Below are 21,300 nucleotides of genomic sequence, written 5' to 3' on the forward strand. Positions count from 1 at the left end.
AAATATATTATGTCAGAGTACATATAATAAGATTTTTTACAAATCAATAAGAAAACAGAATTCTTAAACAAATATTTATAAAAAGGAGTTAAATGAATTGCCAAAAAATACATGAAAACAAAACCATAGTTAGGGAAATTGAAATTAAACTCACAATGAGATATGGTAAATCATTGGAATGGGTATACTACAGACTGACAGAAACAAGAGTGTGAGGACATGGAATACCCACAGCTCACATTAATGTCACTTTGACAACCTGCTTCTTTGTTCCTTTCTCTCTTCCTTCCATTCTTTTAATTTCAGTTTTAGACAATACTGATTGAATCTATGTTATGCACGATGAGGAAATTTATGCTTTTTATGCTTTCCTTTAACTTCCCTCTTCGTTATGTATTCATAAATGGTAGAAAACATTTATTGATTTGTACATTTGCTTTTTTGAACAATGATCTTTCTTGCTTCTTAAACTGAAGAATTTTTTGTTAACCTTCAATGAAAGGGCGAAATGTAATCAAAATATAACAAATCCTAATACTCATAACACATAACTGGTTTTATAGATGAGTACTTAATTATTTGTTGGCTTCATGGTCTCCAGAGACTCTTTTAATGCTTCTACTGATTCTTCTTATTACACACAGAAATGGTAATTTTTATCACTTATATAGATTAAAAGAGTTTTAGAAAGAGTAAATAAATGAATCATTCTAAAAAAATCAAAATTTCAGTTTGTTTATTCAAGTTGTATGAATTTATCTGGATTACAAAATAATTATTTGCTCTCTAAAGAGATTTGCCAAATTTCTTTCAAAAACAAATTGCTCTAAGACACTTAAAATTTATTTTGGCTCATACAACATGACAAGTTTACACCTACAGTTTAATAATCACAAGTATGCTTTACATAACACACTAAAGTATGCAAATTCTTTTTCACATCTTGTGTCTCTCTCACAATGACAGCATTAGGTCAATATTATTACAATCTTTATTTTATGTATTAGGAAACAGACACTTAGAAAGATTAAATAAATTAGCCAAAGTTAGGCACTAAACTCATCATTAAGGCTGAACATAAGTCTTGTGTATTTACCAAGTTTTTATGCTGAAGTCCTCATTTTCAGATGACCTAAGTTGTTCTCCACTGACCTGTGAATTGGTAGCTTACAGACTGCAGACTCTCTTTTAAATTTGAATATTAATTTAAATATATGTTAACTAAAAAAGATAGTTTGTTATTAGACACATAGTGGAAATTGTGATAAATTTGTATAGGCACAAATGACTACTAGTAGGGCCTTCTGTTGATATTAAAATAGTGGTATATTACATGTTGGGCAGAGGAGGGTAGACTGGGAATATGAGAGGTATGCATACTTATACCTCACATAAATAAATAAGCAAGCTATTTTTCAGGAACAATATTCATGGTGGTTTACATGTTATATAATTGGGTTTTCTATATTACTTTACTTTAGATTTGCACATAAGTCCTGTGAAGCAAGTAAAGCATATGTGTACTTCTATGGAAAAAAAAAGCTGATAGTGTAGAAAAAAAATGATTCATCTGTGATCAAAAAAGTACAAAGTCATTTGTTGGGAATAAAAGGCAAAAATACTCTGTTTTGACAAACTGACTCTAAAATTTATTTGGTTCCCCAAAGTTCAAGAATCGTCACTGACTGGCTAAACCACTTATCAGATGATACAGAAATAGCTGAAGAGACAGATGGAACAGAGAGCTGACCAATCACACAAGTATAGAAATTTGATTTATGCTTATAATAGGTAAACAATATTTATTTTATTTAAGCATTGCAAAATATTTAAAAAGGATGAACCATTTGATAATTGGTACTGAAATGACTAGCTCTGTATATAGAAAAGGAAGCTTACATCAAATTATAAAAAGTCAACTTTACATGAACTTTAAATTTCAATTTGAAGGGTAAAAGCACTAAAAAAAAGCTCTATCATTTGAAGAATGTACATTGGCAAGAATAAATATCGTGTACAATAAAAATAGATGAACTATATTTAAAGGTATGAACAAAGTCAGAAAAAAAACTGGTATTGAACAATAGAAGCAATCGCAGAAATCTTTGTACATAAAATATTATATATGTAAATCTTTAAAATATATGATTCAGAGATATCCATGGTTTAGAGATATATGACAAAATATATAAGGAGACTTAGAGAATGAATAATACATAATCCTGGTGTGATTATCGTTGGGGTACAGAGACAGGCCTATGTTCTGGGACAGAAACTCACTGAGCTTCTAAGATGTTAATAAAATCTGTTTCTTAAGGTATATAATGAACAACTGGGTGTTCAGTTCTTACTGAACTGAGTTTTCTAGGCATGAATACTGGAGTGGGTTGCCATTTCCTTCCCCAGGAGATCTTCCCAACCCAGGGACTGAACCCTGGTCTCCTGCATTGCAGGCAGATTCTTTATCATCTGAGCCACCAGAGAAGTCCACATTTTACAAAAAAAAACTACTCTTTAGGTCTCTGTTTCAATTCTGAATATGAAGGAAAAGATTGATTTGAATTTTAAATGGAAGTGTTGAGGTATAGCAGAAAGATGCACAGGATTTGGAATTGGATGTACCTAGGTTTGAATTCTACTTGATAATTTTCAACATTTCTAACAGCAAAACATCAAGAAAAATACACTCTTGACTTTAGTTCTCCAAAGTGTTTTGTGGATTGAGAACTTCAGAACTCTTGGCACATAAAGGCACCATGGTCCAAACCTCTGCACGAAGGAATGACAAACTCTAGCATAGCTTCCAGAAGCCCTTTCCCTAGGATGACTCCAGCCCTTCCTTAAAACGCCTGCAGGAGAACCACTCAAGGCTGCCAGGAGCATGTACTGTTTGTTCCAGGCAGAACCTGGTGATAGGCAGATAGGCTCCTGAACCTGCTCTTACAGCAGTTACTGTGGAAAGCTTGAAACTATAAATCCCTAACCTCCTTTTTGAGAGACATGAAACTACCACCTCAAACTATTTCCTCAGGGACATATCTCTTTGAAATGCAAATGTTCAGAAAGGAAACCCTTCCCCTCCCAGTCCCTATTGGGAGGACAAGGGGCATACTTCCAGGGAAGGTTTGTTTCAGTTTGCCTCCTGTTATAAAGAAAGAAGTTTATTTCTCCTCTGGATAAACTCCAATTAACAAATCCAGGAGCACTAGTCATATGAATCAGCCCCCACCCCCCTGCACCAAGATTCCTTAGTGCCTTTCCCTTAATGTATCCCAGTCCTTAAACAGCCTCCAGCCATTTATTTCAGCAAAATTCAGTTTAATTCATGCTAGAGTCTCTTCCCTACGTTGATAGTATTACTGTATAAAATCTATCCTTACTGCTTTAGTGTCAGGCTTCATCTTCAACAGAATGAAATGGTGCAGCATATGTAAACCAGTTAGACCAATGCCTGACCACAAGAAGATGCTTTACAGTAAAAATTTCCTTCATTTCTTTCCTCCTACAATCTCACTGCCAAATCTCCTTGGGTAGTGACTTTTTCTGTAGAAAATAAATGAAGTTCTATAAATAAAGCAAAGCACATTTAAATACTGTATCCAAAGGTTCATAAAGCAATTGCAGAACTGTGAAAATTATAAGCTGAACTTTATAATCAAGAAAATAGTTTATAACATTTGTTAGCACAAATCTGTGATTGTTAAACTTTGAACCATGGACTACTTTGAATATTTAAGACTGTATATGAATCCCCTACTTATATGCACATAAACTATATTTTCATAGCTCAAGAAGCTCTTTGGCCCTTGATATTCTTGTAAGAACCTCTATAGTTTACATTGTTATTTGTTGAAAAGCATGTTAAAATCTTAATATTTAAAAATAAAAGGAAAATAAACTTGTCCTGTGAGATAAGTTGACATTGTAAGAAACATTTATTTTCAAATATTTCATCTATGATTAACGAGAGAGAAGGCAATGGAGTTACTAGTATGTTTTTATGTTTACTAGTATGCTGTGTATTTTTTCACTTCTCTGCTATAACAGTAATAACTAAGAGAAATAAAAATTCATGAAAGTAAATTTACCGTCTCTGTAGGTGTATTAAATGATGTAATGTGAAAGAGTATTGAAATTTAACCAGTTTTTAGCAAAAGAAAAACACTTTAATGACCTCTTTTATACATTGGTACTTATTCAAATATGTATTATATAAAGGGTTTTGTGTATTTGATAATGTCATTAGTAATCAATATGCAAATTATAGTATTAAGTGCAGTCTGCGGCAGAGGGTTTTATGAAACGTGAGAAAACTTACAAAGTGTCAAAAGCCAAGAAAAAGATGTGGCTAATTTATACTGCCAGCATTCTCCAAGCAGTTTCCACCTGTAACAGTCAGTTTAAGTGTCAGAAGAAATGATTGGCTAACTATATTTTGAAACTTCTTATTGTCTTTGGAAACAATACACTTTAATTAATATTCTAGTAGACTATACTTTATAACCCACTTTTATTACCTTGGAGAAAAATAATTTTTATCATTTAAACGTTAAGGTAATATGGAAATACAAAAATAATTCATCTACAAATCAGTTATTAAATGTAATAGATATGCATATTTGTATACATATACACAATGTATGTAAATTTGCACATATGCCCAGTTATGTCTGACTCTTTATGACCCCCAAGTACTATAGATTGCCAGGAACCTCTCTCCATGAAATTTTCCATGCAAAAATATTGGAGTGGGTTGCCATTTTGATGCTCAGAAGAATTGAAGTCAGGAGAAGGGGACAACAGAGGACACGATGGTTAAATGGCATCACCAACTCAATGGACATGAGTTTGAGCAAACTCTGGGAGATGGTAAAGGACAGTGTAGCCTGGCATGCTGCAGTCCATGAGGCTGCAAAGAGTCAGACATGACTGAGCAACTGAACAACTCCAGGAATATGTAAATATATGCATATCTAAATATAGATGAGTATATATGTACATATGCATATTGTGAGTGTGTGAGTGTGAATGTAAAATCATTCAGTTACTCAATTATTTTGTGCCTAGCATGTACCACATCTTCCTTTAAGTACTAGGGATACAAATGTTAATAATAATAAAATACAGTCCCTATATGCAACAAGTTCACAGAATCTTCTGCAAGATAGAGGTAGAAACAAATACTCATGATACATATTTCAATAAAAGTACTTGTCACTTTAGTAGTGATGAACTTCACTATTAAATGTAGAAGAAATTGAAAGTGCCTAAGCATGACTTAGGGGAGCTGGTGGCTCAGAGGTTAAAGTGTTTGCCTGCAAGGCGGGAGACCCGGGTTCAATCCCTGGGTCGGGAAGATACCCTGGAGAAGGAAATGGCAACCCACTCTAGTATTCTTGCCTGGAAAATCCCATGGACAGAGGGGCCTGGTAGTTTATAGTCCAAGGGGTTGCAAAGAGCCAGACACGACTGAGTGACTTCATTTCTTCAAGCATGACTTTTGCATTAAACTTTCAGGAAACTTGAACTGTGCAACTATGTCTGGAACATTAGGTGATGGGAGATGAGACTGGAGATATTGTTGAAAGTAAAAGTCATTTATCAGTCAAAATCATTTATCCTCTATTCTATAGACTATGGCAGAGACAGCAATGGCAACCCACTCTGGTAGTCTTGCTTGGAGAATCCCATGGACTGGTTGGTAGCCTGCTAGTCTGCAGTCCATGGGGTCACTGGGAGTTGGACACAACTGAGTGACTTCACTTAACACTTTTAACTTTCATGCGTTGGAGAAGGAAACGGCAACCCACTCCAGCGTTCTTGCCTGGGGAATCCCAGGGATGAGGAACCTGGTGGGCTGCCGTCTCTGGGGTCGCACAGAGTCGGACTTGACTGAAGCGATTTAGCAGCAGCAGCATAGACTATGGGGCTTCCCTGGTGGCTTAGCTGGTTAAGAATCCGCCTGCAAATGCAGGATACCTGGGTTCAGTCCCTGGGTTGGGAAGATCCCCTGGAGAAGGGAAAGGCTACCCACTCCAATATTCTGGCCTGTAGAATTTCATGGACTGTATAGTCCATGGGGTTGCAAAGTGTTGGACACGACTGAGCCATTTTCACTTCACTTCACTTCTATAGACTATGAAAAATAAATGACAGGCTTAATTCAAAAGAGTGGTAGGATTGTTTTTACACTGTAGGGTGGATTGATTCCCTTGCATTTGGGGAAAACTGAAGAAATCTGAAGTGGCAATAGTAAAACAATTTTGAGATTACTCCAAAAATATTAATTAGAGATTAGAAGAAAATTCTTTAAGCTGGTAGCTATATATAAGACATGAAATGCAGAAATGATAGAACTGAGAAACATATTCCTTAACAGATATATTCAGCTTAGTTGGAGTGGAAAGAAATAAACTGGGGAAAACCCATACAGTTTAATTGAAAAACAAGGATGTGGATAATATGCTGAACAAAAATCAATAAATATCCATGGAAGCTCAAGTTCAGGAGAGATGAGAATGAGGGGCTTGAAACTGTTCCATGTTTAATTAGAGGTAATGAGATGGAAATTTTCAAGAGACATCAGGGACTGTGGAATCTTGATTAGCGGTATATAAATAGAATTTGCATTAAGAATTCAGGTCTTTTACCTAAAATGTTTGTGTTGAATTATTTACTTTTTCCAATAGGACTAATATTTGAATGACTTCCATCTGCCCTTGTTTCATCTTCTGGGTGCATAAGTATAACCAAGAAGTATGTTTTCCTATAGATGATTAGTAGAATAGGAATGATGGAGAAGTCACAAATATGTACAACTAAATGTCGTAGTCTGTAGTGAAAATTTTGAAAAAGTTGTAGTTCTAAGTAGAAAGGAAGAAATGTGTCTGTCTGTCTGGGTGGAAATAGATGATAGTCAAAGAAGGCACATGAGGGAGGCAACAAATCAGTTAAGTAAATGATTTGATTAGAATTCATGAGCAAAAAGTGTTTGGAGAGGATAGTTCAGACTAGAGAAAAGAAAAACAGACATAAAGAAGAGGAAGATATGAGGATGCAAAGAGTCTAGTTTATGTCAGTCATGTTTTAATTTGTAATGGAATTATTAAGATTTTAAAGAATTATAGTAATATCATCAGTGTACTTGTGCACTTATAATACATGGATCAATAACCATATTCACAGACCAGCAATTAAAGATCTAATCTCAAATATTTCTCAAAGTTTACCATTCACTTTATTTTCTATCAGCTTCAGTAACTTGATTCCTATATTACAAGTGATTATTTTCTACACATAATCTGGGTTCCTTTTCCATCAGCAAAAAGGTGGAATTCCATATATCACTCATCTTGAGTCTAGAGATACAGGGAAAAGGGCACCATAGGGGATCACATTACAGTGACTGTAGAAAATATATGATAGTGATGAAATAATTAATTCCTTATTCCATAGGCAGCAATATAGTTAATTAACTCATAAATAGAGTTTGAGATCCCTTAGTTATTTCATGTGAAGCAACAATTAAGAAGAGGATGTCAAAACAAATGCATGTAACTATCGGTATTTTGATTATGTAATCATTTCAAAAATACATTTATTTTATAAATAATATTTCATGTTGTTCAATGAATCCTTTCCAAATATTAGATTTTTCCCCAATTTTTTTTTTCTATCTGTAGTATTTAATGCACTGCCCTGGTGGCTCAGATGGTAAAGCTTCTGCCTGCAATGCGGGAGACCTGGATTCAATCCCTGGGTTGGAAAGATCCCCTAGAGAAGGAAATGGTAACCCACTCTAGTAATTTGGCCTGGAAAATTCCATAGACTGAGAAGCCTGGTAGGCTACAGTACATGGTGTCGCAAGGAGTCAGATACGACCGAGCAACTTCATTTTCACTTTTTCACTAGCAATAGAAGGCTCAATTACTATTTGTGAAGTAAGTGAATAAATATATGAATGCTTAAATCAATGAATATATCAATTAATAAATTAGTGCTAGAGCTTATTTTATTTTAACTTATTATCTTTAAAATAGTATTTAATTTGATTTTCTTCTAGGCTCAAATAACAAAATTTTGTACAAAATCAGCAATGATCATTTTCATTATATAATATGGCCTCATGATGTCACGCGCTTAGTTGCTCAGTTGTGTCCGACTCTTTGCAACCCTATGGGGACTGTAGCCCAACAGGGTCTTCTGCCCATGGATATTCTTCAGGCAAGAATACTGGAGTGGGTTGCCATGCTCTCCCCCAGGCATAATATCATTCTTCAGCATATTTTTCAGTGAGTACCTACTATATATTAAGATGGTAAAAAGAAGACCAGTCTCATAGAAATTTGAGTCTAATTCCATACTAATTATGTGTAAAGTACTTGTTTTATTTATATACACATAAATATTCTTTACTATTATTTACTATAGAATTATAGAATCAATACTGCTAAATGAGGTACATTCATAGGCATATATATCTGAAGTCAGTTTTCAGTTGGAAGTCACTTCTAAACATCTTTACTGGTATCTTTACTACCAGTTAGAAGTTAAACCAAGCCCTCTGAAATATACATTGAGCCAAAAACACAATGTTGAAATTTTTTGATCACAAAATCTCACAATGATTTGAAGCTGCTCCTAAAGACAAACCTATATTCTAAATAATGCCAATTATAAGAGAAAAACTTTTATCAGAATTATTTTTGAAAACAGATAATTTCTTCAGTACAACTGTTGGGAAAATTCTTCCTTAATTTTATTCACTATAAGCCTGTTCACATATTCTCAGTTGGGAAAGAAACAGAATTTCATAAATAAAAGAACTTTAGAGATAACCAGCCTTAACCCAGCTCTATTGCATTTCACATAGGAAGGAGATTGTTTATTGCACTGAGTAAACTTAGGGTCTGGTTGAGATTTAACAATAGTTTTATGACAAATACTCAACAATTTTGTGTGAATCACTATATCTATCAGGATAGAGTAAGGCGTGATGCATAAACAATCCCATATTTTCAGTGGTATATAACAAAGAAACTGGCTTTTAAAGTTTCTCTTCAAAAGGATACATGTCATTGCCCCTCCCTTAGAGGCCAAAACAGGTGACATGGCTACTCCTGAGATTGACAGAGTGGGGATTCATTTTCATCTTCAAACGAGAGGTAGGAAATGTTTAGAAAAATAATAAAATCTATCATAAAGACTTAGTGAATGGCCTCTTAAGGGAAAAAATAACAGATCCAATTATAAAACTACTCTCATTCAGGTACCTTCTGTGTCACTAATTCCACCATTAATTTAAAAATGGAAGTGATAGCAGTGCCAAGGGAAGGTATTGTTCTGATGATGTTTCTTGGAAAATTCTTAAGTTCCGCACTGAGTATGTAAATCATGTTATAAATATCTTGCAAGAAAGGAGAAAAGTCCAATACCATCATTTTTACTATAATTTATCCACTAGGTCTAAGGATTTTTCTGAATCTATGATGGTAATTAGGAGAAGGCAATGGCATCCCCACTCCAGCACTCTTGCCTCTAAAATCCAATGGACGGAGGAGCCTGGTAGGCTGCAGTCCATGGGGTCGCGAAGAGTCGGACGAGACTGAGTGACTTCACTTTCACTTTTCACTTTCATGCATTGGAAAAGGAAATGGCAACCCACTCCAGTGTTCTTTTCTGGAGAATCCCAGGGACAGAGGAGCCTAGTGGGCTGCTGTCTCTGGGATCACACCGAGTTGGACAAGATTGAAGTGACTTAGCAGCAGCAGCATAATGGTAATTTTTCAAGAAAGAGAATGTAAGATTATGAATCTAGTGATTTTGAGAAAATTTTCAGTTATAATGATAATAGTTATCCTTCAACAATTACAAACATACAATTAGTTTTAGATATCATTCCAAGAGAAATGATTAATTCCTCACAGAAAATTATAGTAGATCCTCACTCAATTTGTTCTCTTACTACTGTTTATATTTTATTATTCTATAAAGATCTGGAGTGAGAAAGATCTAATGTATTATATAATATTTACCAAAACAAGTCTCATATTAAAAGTTGTTTAAGGGGAAAAAGTGGAAACAGTGACATATTTTATTTTCTTGGGCTCCAAAATCACTGCAGATGGTGACTGCTGCCATGAAATTCAAAGACGCTTGTTCCTTGGAAGGAAAGCTATGAGAAAACTAGACAGTGTATTAAAAAGCAGAGACATCACTTTGCTGACAAAGGTCCATACAGTCAAAGCTGTGGTTTTCCAGAAGTCATGTAAGGAGGTGAGATTTGGACCATAAAGAAAGTTGAGTGCTGAAGAATTGATGCTTTTGAATTGTACTGCTAAAGACTCTTGAGATTCTTTTGGACAGCAAGGAGATCAAACCAGTCAATCCTAAGGGAAACCAATTCTGAATACTCATTGGAAGGACTGATCCTGATGCTGAAGCTGTAATACTTTTCACCACCTGATGCAAAGAACTGACTCACTAGAAGAGACTCTAATGCTCTGATGCTGGGAAAGACAGAAGGCAAAAGGAGAAGAGGGTAGCAGAGGATGAGATGGATAGAGAGCATCACCAACTCAATGGGCATGAATTCTAGCAAACTTCAGAAGATAGTGAAAGACAGGGAAGCCTGACATGGTGCAGTCCAAGGGGTCTCAAAGAGTTTAACACAACTTAGTGACTGAACAACAATTATTTAATTCAATTAATTTAAAATGATTTCCTAATAACTTGTAATTGCTCAGCACTCCTGTCTATGGGCTGATCAAAAGGCATATGATTTTTTAAAATTTTATTAGTCACACAGAATTTCAGCAATTCAGATTGCTGTCTCTGCCTCCCAAACCAGAAACGTTAAAAAGATGTGGGTACCTACATCAGGATCCAGACTGAAAAGGAAGCCTATGTTAGGAAGTTCAATAGATGAATTTAATGATTTCAACAACTGAGAAATTAGCTAGAATGGGAAGCAGCAAAACCTCATGCACTAGGAGACAGGAAAGGAGCAGTGTTCTAGCTTGAGTCTGGTAACTGGAATTAAGACAAAAGGTGTTGGATAGGGTCTGAGGACATGGTAGGAATGCCTGCCCAGTGGGGGCTGGAACCACAGAGACTTTCCAGAAGCATAAGGAGAAGACAATAGAGGCCTTTCCCATCCTATTGCACTAACTACTCATGTCATATTGTATATTGCACAAATCTTGTCCAATGCAGTGGACAAAAAAGTGTGTGGATAAGAATGACTGCAGACAAAGCTGCTTAAAAAATGTGATTTGGATGAGGACTGTGCCCTGAGACATGGGCAGAGCACAGGAAAATTACAAATGGCTGCAATGGTAAAGAGATAAATATTTGTGATGTATGTGACCAGGTTTTGATTGACTAAGGATTTCATTTTTTTTGGTGCCTTTTGTATGTTTTCATACTTAGAAGGTAGAAGAATAATATTATCCAGAAAGAAAGAGGAAAAATACTCAACACGCACATCTGTCTCAAGAACTTTGAAGGCTAAGAACATAAATCAGTAAATTGCAATATTGTGTTTTAAATCCCAGCCCTGAAAAGATAGCTAACAGATATCTGTAGGATTTAAAAATAACTTGGGGAAAATATTCATTCCCGAAACAAATCACTTACTACCTTGACAAACTACCCTAAATTTCACACTTAAAAAGGCTTCTTTTGTCACAAGCCACAAGATCTCCAGATACAATAATAAACATAGGACCATGGTGCCACACCTCTCATGGATGATGTGCAGTTCAGTTCAGTTTAATCTCTCAGTCGTGTCTGACTCTTTGCGACCCCATGGACTGCAGCACACCAGGCTTCCCTGCCCATCACCAACTCCCAGAGATTTCTCAAACTCATGTCCATTGAATTGGTGATGCTATCAACGATCTCATCCTTTGTTGCCCCCTTCTCTTCCTGCCTTAAATCAATGTGCATGTCCACTCCTAATATCCGAATGGGCCAAAGCAAGAGAACAGATGGTGGCCATATACCATATGTCAAATATTTAAAAATTATAAATAAACTATGAAAGTTTTAAATAAAACATGCATTTTCCTTCATTTAAAAATATAAACCTACTTGCAAAACCAGAGATCAAATTGCCAACATCCACTGGATCATTGAAAAAGCAAGAGAATTCCAAAAAACATCTACTTCTGCTTTATTGATTATGCCAAAGACTTTGACTGTGTGGATCACAACAAACTGTGGAAAATTCTTGAAGAGATGGGAATACCAGACCACCTTGTCTGCCTCCTGAGAATTCTGTATGCAGGTCAAGAAGCAACAGTTAAAACTGAACATGGAACAACAGACTGGTTCCTAGTTGGGAAAGGAGTGCATCAAGGATATATATTGTCACCTAGCTTATTTAACTTATATGCAGCATGCATTATGTGAAATGCCAGGCTGGATGAAACACAGGCTAGAAACAAGATTGTTAGAAATATCAAGAATATCAGATGTACAGATGACACTACCCTTATGGCAGAAAGTGAAGAAGAACTAAAGAGCCTTTTGATGAAAGTGAATGAGGAGAATGAAAAAGTTGGCTTACAACTCAACATTCAAAAAACTAAGATCATGGCATTAGGTCCCATCATTGCATGGCAAATAGAAGGGGAAAAAATGGAAACAGTGAGAGACTTTATTTTCTTGGCCTTCAAAATCACTGCAGATCATGACTGCACCATGAAATTAAGAGACACTTGCTCTTTGGAAGAAAAGTTGTGACCAACTTAGACAGCATGTTAAAAAGTAGAGACTACTTTGCCAACAAATGTCCGTCTAGTCAAAGCTCTGTTTTTTCCAGTAGTCATGTATGGATGTGAGAGTGGACTATAAAGCTGAGTGCCAAAGAATTGATGATTTTGAACTGTGGTATTGGAGAAGACTCTTGAGAGTCCCTTGGACTGCGAGGGGATAAATCTGTCAATTGTAAAAAAAAAAGTCAGTCCTGAATATTCATTGAAAGGACTGAAGCTGAAGATGAAACTCTAATACTTTGGCCACCTGATGTGAAGAGCTGACTCTTTGGAAAAGACCCTGATGCTGGGAAAGACTGAAGGCAGGAGGAGAAGGGGATGAGATGGTTGGATGGCATTACCGACTTGATGGACATGAGTTTGAGCAACCTCTGGGAATTGTTGTCAGAGTTTGGGCAACCTCTGGGAATTGTTGTCAGACAGGGAAGCTTGGCATGCTGCAGTCCATGGGGTGGCTGAGTCAGACATGAGGTGACTGAACTGAGCTGAACAGATTTGCAAAACAGAAATAGAAAGCAAATGTATGGATACCAAGGGGGGAAAGGATGAATTGGGAGATTGGAATTGATGTATATACACTATTGATGCTATGTATAAAACAGGTAACTGGTGAGAACTTAATAGCACAGGGAACTCTACTCAATGCTCTGTGGTGTCCTATAAGGGAAGGAAATCCAAAAAGGAGGGGATAAAGGTATACATATATTAATAGCTGATTTACTTTGTCCTACAGCAGAAACTAACCCAACTTTGAAAAGAACTATAGGGAGGGGGGTTCACGATGGGGAACATGTGTATACCTGTGGCAGATTCATGTCGATGTAATGGCAAAACCAATACTAAAGTAATTAACCTCGAATTAAAATAAATAAATTCATATTAAAAGATATTAAATATGTATACTTTTGAGATAATTAAACATAAAAATAACTTAAAGTTAGTAAAATATCAAAGATGATGGAATTTGATCCTGCAAATGAGTGGCCAGCAAAACTGAGATTGAAAACAAAAGAGAGATGTGTAAAATGTATGGTATACATTTATACCATAAAATTAGTTATGCCTTTGTTTCAACCAAGCCATAAGTTAAATCATATGTTCATTACTTTCAAGTAATTTATCTTCTATTTATATTAGTTCAGTTCAGTTCAGTCACTCAGTCGTGTCTGACTCTTTGCAACCCCATGAACAGCAACACGCCAGGCCTCCCTGTTCATCATCAACACCTGGAGTTCACCCAAACCCATGTCCATTGAGTCGGTGATGCGATCCAACCATCTCATCCTCTGTCGCCCAAAACCTCCTGCCCTCAATCTTTCCCAGCATCAGGGTCTTTTCCAAAGAGTCAGTTCTTCACATCAGGTGGCCAAAGTATTGGAGTTTCAGCTTCAACATCAGTCTTTCCAATGAATACCCAGGACTGATCTCTTTTAGGATGAACTGGTCATATCTCCTTGCAGTCCAAGGGACTCTCAAGAGTCTTCTCCAATACCACAGTTCAAAAGCATCGATTCTTCTGTGCTAAGCTTTCTTTATAGTCCAACTCTCACATCCATACATGACCATAGGAAAAACCATAGTCTTGACTAGATGGACCTTTGTTGGCAAAGTAATGTCTCTCTCTCTCTCTCTTTTTTTTTTTTTTTTAATATGCTGTCTCTGTTGGTCATAACTTTCCTTCCAAGGAGTAAGTGTCTTTTAATGTCATGGCTGCAGTCACCATCTTCAGTGATTTTGGAGCCCAGAAAAATAAAGTCAGCCACTATTTCCCCATCTATTTCCCATGAAGTGATGGGACCAGATGCCATGATCTTAGTTTTCTGAATATTGAACTTTAAGGCAACTTTTTCACTCTCCTGTTTCACCTTCAACAAAGAGGCTATTTAGTTCTTCTTCACTTTCTGCCATAAGGGTGGTGTCATCTGTATATCTGAGGTTATAGATATTTCTCCCAGCAATCTTGATCCCAGCCTGCGCTTCCTCCATCCCAGGGTTTCTCTTGATGTACTCTGCATATAAGTTAAATAAGCAGGATGACAATATACAGCCTTGAGGTACTCATTTTTCTATTTGGAACCAGTTTGTTGTTCCATGTCCAGTTCTAACTGTTGCTTCCTGACCTGCATATAGGTTTCTCAAGAGGCAGGTCAGGTGGTCTGGTATTCCCATCTCTCTCAGAATTTTCCACAGTTTATTGTGATCCACACATACTATTGGCCTAGTCAATAAAGCAGAAATAGATGTTTTTCTGGAACTATCTTGCTTTTTCAATGATCCAATGGATGTTGGCTATTTGATCTCTGGTTCCTCTGCCTTTTCTAAAACCAGCTTGAACATCTGGAAGTTCATGGTTCACGTATTGCTGAAGCCTGGCTTGGAGAATTTTAAGCATTACTTTACTAGTGTGTAAGATGAGTGCAATTGTGCGGAAATTTGAGCATTCTTTGGCACTGCATTTTTTTGGGATTGGAATGAAAACTGACCTTTTCCAGTCCTGTGGACACTGTTGAGTTTTCCAAATTTGCTGGCATAATGAGTGCAGCACTTTCACAGCATCACCTTTCAGGATTTGAAATAGCTCAACTGGAATTCCATCACCTCCACTAGCTTTGTTCATAGTGATGCTTCCTAAGGCCCATTTGCCTTCACATTCCAAGATGTCCTGCTCTAGGTGAGTGATCACACCATTGTGATTATCCACATCATGAAGATCTTTTTTGTACAGTTCTTCTGTGTATTCTTGCCACCTCTTCTTAATATCTTCTGCTTCTGTTAGGTCCATACCATTTCTGTCCTTTATTAAGCCCATTTTTGCATGAAATGTTCCCTTGTTATCTCTAATTTTCTTGAAGAGATCTCTAGTCTTTCCCATTCTATTGTTTTCCTCTATTTCTTTGCATTGATCACAGAGGAAGGCTTTCTTATCTCTATTTGCTATTTTTTGGACCTCTGCATTCAAATAGGTATATATTTCCTTTTCTCCTTTGATTTTCACTTCCCTTCTTTTCACAGCTATTTGTAAGGCCTCCTCAGGCAGCCATTTTACTCTTTTGCATTTCTTTTTCTTGGGGATGGTCTTGATTCCTGTCTCCTAAACAATGTCATGAACCTCCGGCCATAGTTCATCAGGCACTCTGTCTATCATATCTAGTCCCTTAAATCTATATTAGCTATTTAAACATTAACAGTAAAAAAATCATTTTCCATTCTATAAATGTTAACTATGTGTATAATATTTTCACTTCCTTTCATATACAAATCCACCCCAGACTTATTTTCTGTTACTTGTATAAATTTTTCCTGAGCATGTTACTGAGATAATCTCTCCCTACTTGGAGATTCTCTAAATACACAGTTAACCAGGTAATTGTTTATGAATTGTGTTTTAATACTGCCTGTATTTTCACCTTAAATTATTTTTTTAAGTTTACTTTTCAGGTGACTATATTTTTTCATAATAATGTTGTTTCTCCATTGTGTTATCTATTTTTATTCTTAGCTTGAGGCTAAGGATTTTGCTTTATGGGAATTCAGTGCATACCACGTTAGCTCTTTATACACATAGAGGATAATCAGTTAACTTTGCTTAGAATTTCTTTTCTTAATTTTTTTTTCAATTTAGACTGTGTTGGGTCTTCCTTGCTGTGCAGGCTTTTCTGTAGTTGTGATGAGCAGGGGCTACTCTCTTGTTGTGATACACGGGCTTTGCATTGCAATGGCTCCTCTTGTTGTGGAGCCCAGACTCTAGGGCACTTGTGATTCAGTAGCTGCTACTCCTGGGCTCAGTGGTTGCAGTTCCTGGGCTTAGAGCACAGGCTCAGTGACACATGGGCTGAGCTGCTCTGTGGCATGTGGTATCTTCCTGGACTAGGGATCAAACCCATGTCTCCTGCATTGGTAGGCAGATTCTTTACCACTGAGCCATCCAGGAATCCCTGCTTAGAACTTCCAACATTGATTAATTGATTCAAACTGAACTTAGTATCCCTAAGTCTATTGATTCCTTTCAGGCTTCCATACACACTAATGAGTAATGCCATCACTGTTTGCTTGTTTTAAGTACCCAGTGTGAAACCATTAACAGTCAGAAGATGCCCCACCTGACTTGAAGAACTAATCTAAACAATAGACATATAAACTGTCAGAACAGGTGTTCCTCCTCAGGTCACCATAGGCACAACTGCATGTTGTTCCAGTATTGGCAACTTCTATGGAGGACTAGATGAATACTAGTGAGTTACAGATTATCAACTGTATGTCAGACACCCTGTATATGTTGGTGCTCAGGCCATTCATTTAGACTGCCTGGGTTCAAATTCAAGTTCTCTGTGAATTTAGGCAAGTCACTTTAAATTCTTTAATAGTCAATGTTCTCATCTATAAAATGGGTATAAATGTGATGTAACAGTTTTCATATATTGGTTGTGAATATAAAATGAGCTCATTCATGTGAAGTATTTTAATGTGTCCTTCTAGTCAAAGCTATGGTTTTTCCAGTAGTTATGTAATGATGTGAGAGTGAGCTATAAAGAAAGTGGAGTGCCAAAGAGTTGATGCTTTTGAACTGTGGTGTTGGAGAAGACTCTTGAGAGTCCCTTGAACTGCAAGGAGGTCTGACCAGCCCATCCTAAAGGAAATCAGTCCTGAATTTTCATTGGAAGGACCGATGTTGAAGCTGAAATTCCAATGATTTGGCCACCTGATGAGAAGAACTGACTCATTTGAAAAGACCCTGATACTGGGAAAGATTGAAGGTGAGAGGAGAAGGGGATGATAGAGGATGAGATGGTTAGATGGCATCACCAACTCAACGGACATGAGTTTGAGTAAACTGCAAGAGTTAATGATAGACAGGGAAACCTGGCATGCTGCAGTCCATGGGGTTGCAAAGAGTCAGACATGACTGAGCGACTAAACTGAATTTTAATGTGTGGAAGAGAGTAAGTTCCTAATTGTATTTTGTGTGCAAGTTTATAATTGCATGTGTATACCTATAATATGCTTATTATAATGAATAGGCAGCCATTAGGAAACTCAAATGGGTAGTAGTCATGCACTCCAGCACATTGAATCAGTGGTTGTATATCATAAAAACATACCTTCTTACTGACATTATAATCCCTCTTTCTGCACTAGAAAGCATTTGACTTAACTTCTCAATTTGAAAATGTTATCAGATTGAAAACCTGTAATTCTAGACAGTGATACAACTTGTGTTTTTAAAAATATTAACAGAGACCTGGCTTTTTATACTAAAAGGAAAGAGTGGTAATCTGGTCCAACACTGCATTCCACAAAGTGAGAAAATTACAGATTTGAAAGGGAAGTAAGTTGCCTGAAATCATAGATGTTGGTGTTCCTTCTCTCTGAAGTTCCTCCACCATATCAGAGACTATGATGTGTATCTCTTTGATCAAACAACTTTCACTCTGCTTGGCTGCATTGCCAGGAACCCAAGAAAAGCAAACATGCAAAGATGTATTTATAATAAAAACACCTGGGCATTTCTTTTTATTTAGCATAGTGAAAAGGTAGAAAGTGCTTTTTAAGAGAATGATAACCAAATTCTTATACAGAATTAATAAAAGATTTGGAAACTTAGTCACTTATTTTGTGAGACTCATGAGGAGAGAGGCTCTCTCTTATTCATCATCTTTCTTCCAAGATGATGGACAATTCTGATCTTGGGTTCACCAAATAAAAAGGTATCACCAAATCAAATTAAAGATTCTCAACATATCCTTATTTATCACAATGATAGAGTGACTCAGCCACCATCAGACACTGTGAAATTATTCAGGAATTTCTCTTTAAATATCCATTCCATCTGATTTTCTGAAAGGGAATGTGTAGCATTTCCTAAAAACAGGTTCCAAGATTTTGTTAATTGTAGGAAGAGTGCGTGGCAGCCAAGGTAAATGTTTGCATAAATTTCAGTGAGTTCAGTGAGTAAATTTTCCATGGTCATCGAAGAATCAGTTTTATTAGATTACAGGAAACTTCATAAATAAGGAGTTTAAGGGTTCTCTTCCTATGGAGACACTGCATTTATTTCACTCTCTTTTGTCCAATGTATTTTTAAGGATATTTCAGTAGCACAAGTTAGTTTATACATGATTGATGAATAGAAGGATGATAGTACAATTCAGAAGTCAGATTAGTTCACCTTTGTTATTGCCAAGAATCCACATGAATGCTAAGCATGCTAACACAGCTGAATGTTGACTGGAGAAATATAACCTAGTTCACAATGGCAATTCACCCCACATTTTTCACCTTTGGGATATTTGGTTGTGCGCTCAGTTTTGAAAGTATTTATTGGCTTGTTCTGTGTTCTATGCTCTTGGTGATTTTCCTCTTGTCATCATAACAGCAGCTTCAAACCCACCTTATACTCCCTCTGTCAAGATAATTTAGTTTTTATTTTTTTTAAGTTTTTATTTTTTTTTACTATGGTTAATTCTATATATTAGAAACAATATTACTTTTTAAAGACTTTAGAAGCAATACTTAGTAACCAGATCCTTGCAAATTCATACAATTTGTCTTTTGTTAGTGCTTTGATTACAAACTCCAATTGATGTTGATAGATTTACTCAACTTTTATTCTCCCATTAACTCTATTATTTTTAGTCCATGATTTTGAAGAATGCAAGGTTTTGTAGAAATGTATTTATTCTGATATCATGCAAATTGGGCCACAATCGGGAGACACTTAGGTAATTAAGATCAAACAAGAGTCTTAAAAGAGTTAATTTTTATGAAACACTTTGACAATACAACTGTAGATCTATAGACAATAAATTGTTCAAACACAGGAGAAAAAAAAGCTAATCCAGTCTAGAGGTGGGATTTGCCAAAAAGTCTGGATCATAGGTGAGAAATGGAGTGATGAGTATCTCAAACATGCTCACAGCCACCAAAAAATGAAATTAATAAATAAACCAGCACACCTTAGCATAAGTAGGGTTTTTCTATTTCTTGGGATATCTAACGCAGAGTCAGAACCATAGTTTTGAATTCATTATATATTTTTGGTCTGAGTTGTTCTGTAGTTTATGCAGACTATCTTGTCGAAATTGAATGAATAAAATTGAAGAGTTGTGAGCAGCAAGAAGAAAGAACAAGATATTAATAGTGAAAAAATTTAATATAAGAGAAAATATATCCTATTGCTAAAAAAATTTTCACAAAAAGTGGATTTTATAATGATGCATGCAGATTTTTATACAAAAGAAGGGGAAAAAAATGCTAAGAATCCAAAACTAATCCAAGAGTTCACAGCCTAAGGAGTGTAATATTAGCAAAAAAGAGCCAGGAGAGTGCAGAGTGCTCTTCCAACATACAGTTTGTCAAACATTACACAGAGAACTAGCAGACTGGCATTTGCAATTTTTTTCCTGTGACTAAAAAAAATAGTGGATTAATCTGCAGTGAACATATTCAGAATTTCATTACAAAGAAAGGCCAAAACATGAAGTCAACTTCTGAAAGCAGAGGTGCAAATACACAGTAAAAAGACCTGTGACAACAAGGCCTGTATTGGAAGATGAGATAATAACAGCGGCTATGGATAGACTTACAGGGGTTGTAGAAAAAAATGTGATTTGATTCTTTTTGTTATAAAAGAAGGATGTATTTCACTTAGGCTTTTAATGTACTTATCATTCTATAATTGGGGATTAGTTAAGAAATGTCAGTAAACAGGTAACCACTGTGTGGTTCCTGAAAATTCAGTATAAACTCAGAGAAGTATGAAAAATATACAACTTTGTAGATGCCTGGTGATTGGGGGGTTTTCAGACTATTTAATTAAAATAAACAGTTTGTTTTCAATGTACTGTTCTATGAAATTCAAAGACCAGGGGTTATAAGCAATTATTTACAAAATATCAAATTAGATAGGTGACTAAAAAGCAATGCATGGCTCTGTAAATAACCAGTGGCTTTATGTAAATCTTATTTGGAGGAAAAATCAATTTTCGAAAGTTCTTCACACTTTCTTAAAAGGTCAAAATGGAGAAGATAAAATCAAAGAAGGAAAAAAAATAAAATATTATTTGGATTATATGACTCCATCATTTTAACCTGATTATTTAAAACAATAATCTAGGCTATATTTTAACGACTTGACTGATTTTTCAACTTTACTATTGGAAAATATTTTGATATTTTTTCAAAGATGATATGCGAGTGCTCACATTGTTAGTCTTGATTCAACCAACTTACAACAGTTAAACGCCTATTGTATGCAAAGACATGAAAGAAACCAAGATTCCAGCCTCTCAAAGCTAAAGATACTCATTATCACAGATAAACATGCAAGAAGACAGAATGTGAAAATAATAAATGAGCAATGAATTGTGGGAACAGAAGAAGATGTCATTGATGTTCAAGGAAAGAAAGATTTGTGGAAGGAAAGCATAAACTAGGCCTCGAAGTTTGTGGGATAAATTTCCACAGGAACATAAAAGAAGATGGAGAAGAAGCATATTATGGAGATGCACAGGATTGAAAGGGA

This window comes from Ovis canadensis, chromosome 25 (genome assembly GCF_042477335.2).
Source record: "Ovis canadensis isolate MfBH-ARS-UI-01 breed Bighorn chromosome 25, ARS-UI_OviCan_v2, whole genome shotgun sequence".
In the NCBI taxonomy this organism is placed as follows: domain Eukaryota; kingdom Metazoa; phylum Chordata; class Mammalia; order Artiodactyla; family Bovidae; genus Ovis; species Ovis canadensis.